Below are 7,990 nucleotides of genomic sequence, written 5' to 3' on the forward strand. Positions count from 1 at the left end.
GGTGCACCCCAAGGGGATGAACTAGGTTGTATAAATCCTTTGCTTAGTAATTCATCTAATTGCTTTTTCAATTCTAGCATTTCAGTAGGTGCTAATCGATAAGGTGCCTTAGCTATTGGTGTAGTAACTGGAATTAGATGAATTCTAAACTCTACTTCCCTATCTGGTGGTAACCCAGGTAATTCTTCTGGAAAGACATCTGGGTATTCTGAAACTATAGGGATGTCCTGGAGTTCCTTACTTTTAGTGTTAATGATTACAGAAATCATATACACCATTTCTTGTTTCCTTGAATAACTAGCCAATTTCATTACTGAAATGAATTTTAATGGCTTCCGAGGTCTATCTCCTGTAATTAAGATTACTTCTCCTGTGGGGGTACGGATTTCTACGGAATTCTTATCACACAGGATTCGAGCATGGTTGGCGACTAACCATTCCTAATACTACATCGAATCCGGCTAAATTCATAGGTAACAGGTTTGTAGAAAACTTATGACCTAACAGTTCTATCTTTCCTTTTTGCAATACCTTATCTATGTTGACAGAATTTCCATCTGCCGTTTCGACTGTAAAAATCTGCCTAAGGGTAGTTAAAGGTAGGTTAAGAGCTTGGCAGAATGCAGTATTAATAAAACTTTGGTTTGCACCAGAGTCAAATAATACTTTTGCATAGACGTTATGCACTAAGAACGTACCCGCTATCACGTCTGGAATGAGTTCGGCTTCTTGAGTGGTCAGCTGGAATGCGCGAGCATTTTTCTTAGTTGTCCCTTCAGCTTGTTTGCCTTTATTATCTGCGGTTTTGACTAGCTTAGGGCAGTCGGGTTTGATATGCCCTGTTTCTCCGCAGTTATAGCAAATTCTGGTTTTTTTCCTACAATCCTCCTCACGATGTCCTCTTGCCTTGCAAAAGTTGCAAATTATATTGCATTGCCCATAGTGTTTCTTATTGCAATTTCTGCAGAAAGGAGGTGATGAGGATTGCCCTGTTCCTCTTCTTTTGAAGCGGTTATTATTACCCATACGAAATCCCTGGGTAATCTTCTGAGCCAATTCCTTCTTTCGATCTTCTTCTCTTGTGCGCACCAGTTCATCGGTTAAGGTGTTGGCTAACTCTACAACATCGTCAATAGTGCGTGGTCTTGCAGCTTTAACGATGTTACGGATTTCTCCGATTAACCCCCAAATATAACGGGAAATGAGTACTGGTTCTGGCGAAGCCAGATTAGGTACCACTCTCGCATATTCGAAGAATGTCGTAGTATATCCTCGACAGTCAACGCCTATCATACGATGACTCAGAAACTTGTTTGCCATTTGTTCCTTTTCGTATTCGGGGCAGAATTTTCTTTCGACAAGACTCTTAAATTCGTCCCAATTCATCGCATAGGCCACTCTTCTTCCTTTTGCTTGTAGCACTGTGTTCCACCATTCTAACGCCCCTTCTTTGAACAGGTTTGACGCATACATCACTTGATCTTCTTCAGCACATTTACTTATTGCAATTACTGCTTCGGTTTTCTCTAACCATCGCAGTGTTGCAGTTGCCCCTTCATTACCTGCAAATTCTGTGGGTTTGCAAGCAAGAAATTCCTTGTAAGTGCAACCAGGCGTTGCAGCTTTCATTTTCTTAGGGAGTGGGGCCTCTTGCGGATTGTTATCATGATTATCATGATTGCTGTCACACCCCCAAAATCCACATGCGGAACACCACCGCGTGGAGGCGTGACCGACCAGGATCCAGCCACTAATCATACTGAGCATTGATTTAATAGAAGAAATATTTAATATCCCAAGTACATAGCAACATCGTAGTTTAAGTTCGATAATTAGTTTAACAAAACAGCGGAAGCATAAACCAAATAGTTTAAAGATAGTTCTTAGTTCAAGATAGGTAAACCCAACACACGGGTTTTGACGAACACTACACATCCCCAAGCAGCAGCTCCACAGTCACTGGTTACCTGCAAAGCATGCAGTAAGGGGTCAACAAAAATGCTGAGTGAGTTCACTAGTTGTCCAGTTTTAGTTTACCAAAAGCTTAAGTTGTTTAGATAAAGCATTTATAATCACGTTGTGGGGAGCTACCCCATCTGTAAGCTCACTAAACTGTAGATACCGAAACTGTTGACGGAAAGTTGTTGTGCCCCTAGTCAATGTCTATCGTCATTGACCATGTTGCAAGGTCTACTAGTTCACGCCCGATCTCCCCCGGTCACGGTGTGAGGTTGTCAAACCTAATAGCGCTATCAACTAATAACCCGTTCGCCCCCGGCGATTAATCGGTACTGTAAGCAGGGACTTAAAGTGATAGAGTTTCGTTTAGCATGGCTAGTTGTGATTTATAAATAATATCCAAACGTATCTCCCTCGGAGATAGTAATTACCCATTCTGTTTTCCCCCGGAATAATGGGTCAAAAGTGTTTTTCCCAAAGTTGGTAGTTTGTTCGTGTCCCTCCGCGGGACGCATGCTTTTAGTGTGTGAACTCACCTTGGGTTGCTCGGCAGGTTAGGTTACTTTGTCAAACACGCTGGTCACCACGTCCTAACATGGTTACCGGTATAGGTCAGGTTTGGTGTACAAGCAATCACGTAAAAATCTACACATAACTAACACGTAGCATGCATAAAATTAGACAGTGGGTTATTGGGCCGGCCCTAACATTTACACAAGCAAACAGTAACACGTAGTCCAGTCAACAGGTAGCCCATATTACACACGTAATGGCCCAATAACCAAAGTGGACAGCCCAGTCGCAACCAGATGGTCTCGAGTCGCAACCAGGAGGTCTCGACTTGTCACGTTGTGGTTGCGAGTCGCAACCGTGTGGTTTCGAGTTGTTACGCTATGGTTACGAGTCGCAACCGCTGTGGTTTCGAGTTGTCATGCTATGGTTGCGAGTCGCAACCGTGTGGTCTCGAGTCGCAATGCTGTCCTTTTCTTGTTCACGTGCAGATTCAGATACATCAGGCTAAATTGTACTATGTAATCAGGCCCAAATCGAGAAACAACCAATAAGGTTTCAACTAACACTTTTCCTAATCTGACCATTAGTAAACATGGATCAAACATTGCCTTTTTTAAACCTTCAAGTCATCTTCAACAAGTTCATTACAAGTTCATCAATTTCTAGGGTTTTCATCTTAACATAATCATACATTTTTATGAACCAAAATCACATCTTTTAACAAGATCATTTTGCAAAAACAATGATGCATACTTTGGTTGGCCATGAATACTCTTAAACTACCATTTTCTAGCCATTTTTAAACATGTTACCAAGTATTTACACATAATGGTTTACACATATAGTGAAACTCACAAATCAACCTAAAAATCATGCATAACAATTTTAACTAAACACTTTCTAGTTCATTCAATACACATAAATCCTATACACATAAAAATAATCACTAACCGGTTGTGAAGAAGGAGCCGAAACAAAGGAAAGGAACCGAGAAAGTAGAGTGTCCGAATGATGATGATCTTGTCCGAGATTCCTTGACCGAGATCCTTGTGAGATCCGAGCTTGGTCCGAAAGTTGGAAGAGAATGGGATGTTGTTTGGGGTTTCTAGTGAGAGAGAGGAGTGTTTATGTTTGTGTAACAAATGAGGGAAGTGGGGAAAGTTGGGATTTTATACAAGGTTCAAAAATAGGCTAAGGGGTTTCGGCCCAAACCGGTTACGGCCCACTCGAGACCGAGTGGCCCACTCGCAACCGAGTGGATGCGAGTCATGGTCTCGAGTCACTAGCATAACTCATAAATATATATATATATAATACATACATACAACACATATTATGCAAAAAGTCATGTTTTCATTTAATAACATATATATACACAAAATATTACAAGGTGTTCGTTCGGAAAAACCTAGAGTGTCACATTATCCCCAAGTTTTAAGAACTTTCGTCCCGAAAGTTAAGGCAGCCACTGCCAAGCTAGCATGTTTCAACGGGGTGTCACATCATCCCCCCGTTAGTTTGGAATTTCGTCCCGAAATTCGGTTGTAGCTTCAGTGCTGGGGGTTTCGTTTGGGAACAACTGGGGATACTTGGACTTCATCTGGTCTTCCCGCTCCCAGGTAAACTCTGGGCCACGCCGTGAGTTCCAACGAACTCGCACGAGAGGTATTTGGCTACGTTTGAGGGTTTTGATCTCTCGATCCGTGATCTCAATCGGTTCCTCGGTAAAGTGTAGCTGTTCATCAATAGTGAGTTCCTTGAAGGGAATTATGAGTGTTTCATCTGACAGACACTTCTTCAGATTAGACACGTGAAAAACATTGTGCACTGCACTCAGCTCTGCAGGCAGGTTCAATCTATAAGCAACCTTACCGATTTTCTCGGTAATTTCGAATGGTCCAACATATCGCGGATTCAGCTTGCCCCGTTTACCGAAACGAACCACACCCTTCCAGGGTGAAACTTTAAGTAGAACCCGGTCCCCGACCTGGAATTCTAGCGGTTTCCTACGCTTATCAGCGTAGCTTTTCTGACGGTCACGAGCTGCCGCCATGCGTTGCCTGATCTGGGTAATCTTTTCCGTCGTATCTACCACCAGTTCTGGGCCTGTGACTTGACTGTCACCGACTTCCGCCCAGCAAAGAGGTGATCGGCATTTACGACCGTACAATGCCTCAAAAGGTGCCGCCTGAATACTAGTGTGGTAGCTGTTGTTGTAGGAGAATTCCACCAGCGGTAGATGCTTCTCCCAGTTCTTGCCAAAATCGATCACACATGCTCTAAGCATGTCCTCCAGGGTTTGGATGGTGCGTTCAGACTGCCCATCCGTTTGTGGGTGGTAAGCGGTGCTCATGTCCAAACGTGAGCCAAAGGATTTGTGCATAGCTTGCCACAACTCGGAAGTAAAACGAGCGTCTCGGTCGGAAATAATAGAAGTTGGCACCCCGTGTCTCGAGACTACTTCCTTTAAATAGATTTCTGCCAAGGTAGAAAACTTGTCTGTTTCCTTAATGGCCAGAAAGTGTGCAGACTTAGTCAATCGATCTACTATCACCCAAATGGTGTCATTCCCGCGTTGGGATCTAGGTAGCCCCGTAACAAAATCCATGGAAATTTGTTCCCATTTCCACTTCGGGATTTTTGGTTGCTGGAGTAGGCCTGCTGGTTTCTGATACTCAGTCTTGACTCTTGCGCAGGTCAAACATTTGCTAACGTATGCTGCTATGTGGGCCTTCATGCCAGGCCACCAGTAAGTGGTCCTTAAGTCGTGGTACATCTTATCTGAACCAGGATGTACTGAATAACGGGACTTATGGGCTTCGTCCATCACAAGCTCTCGTAGATCTCCGTAGAGTGGGACCCAAATGCGCCCTGCCACATAGTAGGCGCCGTCTTCTTTTTGCTCTAGTCGTTGTCTCGATCCTCGCAGGGACTCAGCCCTGATGTTTTCCGGTTTCAGAGCTTCAATCTGAGCATTTCGAATCTGGGTAGGGAGATTAGACTGGATGGTAAGTTGTAATGCTCGCACGCGCTTGGGCGTAGTGTCTTTTCGGCTGAGGGCGTCTGCCACGACATTGGCCTTGCCCGGATGGTACTTGATGGCGCATTCATAATCATTCAGGAGTTCGACCCATCGACGTTGCCGCATGTTTAATTCCTTTTGCTTGAAGATATGCTCGAGACTCCTGTGATCGGTGTAAATGGTGCACTTGGTACCGTAGAGGTAATGTCTCCATATCTTAAGCGCGAAGATCACTGCTCCTAGTTCCAAGTCGTGCGTAGTATAGTTCCTTTCGTGAGTCTTAAGTTGTCGAGAGGCGTAAGCAATAACTTTGTCGCGTTGCATTAACACACAACCGAGCCCATGGATGGATGCATCGCAGTAAACCACAAAGTCGTCAGTGCCTTCAGGCAACGAGAGAATAGGAGCACTACAGAGGTTATCCTTTAGTTTCTGAAACGCGGTTTCCTGAGCTTCACCCCATTTATAAGCCATACCCTTCTGAGTAAGAGCCGTGAGAGGCTGAGCGATCTTTGAGAATCCCATGATAAATCTTCGATAGTATCCCGCTAGTCCCAAGAATTGGCGGACTTCGGTCGGAGTCTTAGGGGTAGGCCAATTCTTTATAGAGTCGATCTTAGCTGGGTCGACGTGAATTCCATCCTTGTTAACCACGTGCCCAAGGAAATGGACTTCTCGAAGCCAGAAGTCGCATTTCGAGAACTTGGCATACAGTTGCTCTTTGCGAAGGAGTTCGAGGATAAGGCGTAGGTGCTGTTCATGCTCTTCTTGACTTTTCGAGTAGATCAGGATGTCGTCTATAAACACGATCACAAATTTGTCGAGGTAAGGTTTGCACACTCGGTTCATGAGATCCATGAATACCGCGGGCGCGTTGGTCATTCCAAAGGGCATAACAAGGAATTCATAATGACCATAGCGAGTTCTGAATGCAGTTTTGGAGATGTCTTCATTACGGACCCTTAGCTGATGATAGCCTGATCGCAGGTCAATCTTAGAGTAGTAGCTCGATCCTTGCAACTGATCGAATAGGTCGTCGATTCGCGGGAGAGGGTAACGATTCTTGATGGTAACTTTGTTCAGCTCACGATAGTCAATGCACATTCGGAACGTGCCATCCTTCTTCTTAACAAAGAGTACCGGTGCTCCCCAGGGTGATGAACTAGGACGGATAAACCCTTTATCCAATAGTTCCTGTAGTTGAGTAGAGAGTTCCTTCAATTCTGCGGGGGCTAGTCGATAAGGTGCACGAGCTATTGGCGCTGCTCCGGGAGCTAGCTCGATTTGGAATTCGACCTGACGGTGGGGAGGGAGTCCAGGTAGTTCCTCAGGAAATACCTCGGGGTAGTCACGCACTACTGGAAAATCTTCAATCCTCTTTTCCTTTTCCTGCGTGTTGGTGACAAGTGCTAAGATAGCGGTGTGTCCTTTTCGTAAACACTTCTGGGCCTTCAAGAATGAGATAACGCCGGAGATTTCTCCGCCTTTGCCACCTTGTACAATGAGGGGTTTGCCAGAACGGCGGGGAATACGAACTGCTTTCTCTTGACAGAGGATCTCAGCGCGATGTTTGGATAACCAATCCATACCGATGACGACGTCGAAGCTTCCAAGAATAACAGGGAAAAGATCGATGCTAAACGTCTGACCCGACAATTCTAGTTTGCAGCCTTTGATAACATGTGAGGCCTCGATGTTTCTACCATTAGCTAACTCGACGATATGATGAGAACTTAGTAACGAAAGCGGACGCTTAAGCTTCTTACTAATACGTAGGGACACATAACTAGCATCGGCTCCAGAATCAAATAATACAGAAACATAACGATCATCGAGTAGGAACTTACCCGCCACGACATTGGGGTCATTCCTTGCTTCTCCAGCTCCAATCACAAAAGCCCTTCCTCTAGCACCATTCCCAGCGTTGTTGTTCTGATCGTTGTTTCCAGCTCCCTGATTGTTGTTGCGGTTCTGGTTTAGTTCAGGGCAATTCTTCTTAAAGTGCCCCTCAGCTCCGCACTGGAAACAACCCTTAGCATTCCCGTGATGTTGTTGCTGGTTCTGCCCCGCGGGACGTGGACTCCTACAGTCCTTGGCCTCATGCCCCATTTTGTTACATCGCTGACACTGACTTTTCCCACAAGGCCCACTGTGATGTCGATTGCACTTGTTGCACTTGGGGTGGTTACCGCGATAGCCACCCTGTTGTTGAGTGCCCTTGTTGTTTTCAGTTTTCCTTTGCTGTGCTGGGGCCTGAGTGGGGTTAGCATCCTTGCTTTGATTTCCTTCCCACTTACGCTTGTTGTCACTAGAAGTTCCGACTGTAGCACTGATCCTTTTGGGCAACCTGCCCTCCTCCACGGCCTGATCAGTGAGTTTGTGAGCAAGTCGAACGATCGGCTGAATGGTAGTGAGGTTGGCTGAAGTTACATGGCTTCGAATTTCTGGAGCCAAACCCTTGACGTACAGTTCGATTCTTCGATACATAGGTCGAGA

This window comes from Helianthus annuus, chromosome 17, assembly GCF_002127325.2.
Source record: "Helianthus annuus cultivar XRQ/B chromosome 17, HanXRQr2.0-SUNRISE, whole genome shotgun sequence".
In the NCBI taxonomy this organism is placed as follows: domain Eukaryota; kingdom Viridiplantae; phylum Streptophyta; class Magnoliopsida; order Asterales; family Asteraceae; genus Helianthus; species Helianthus annuus.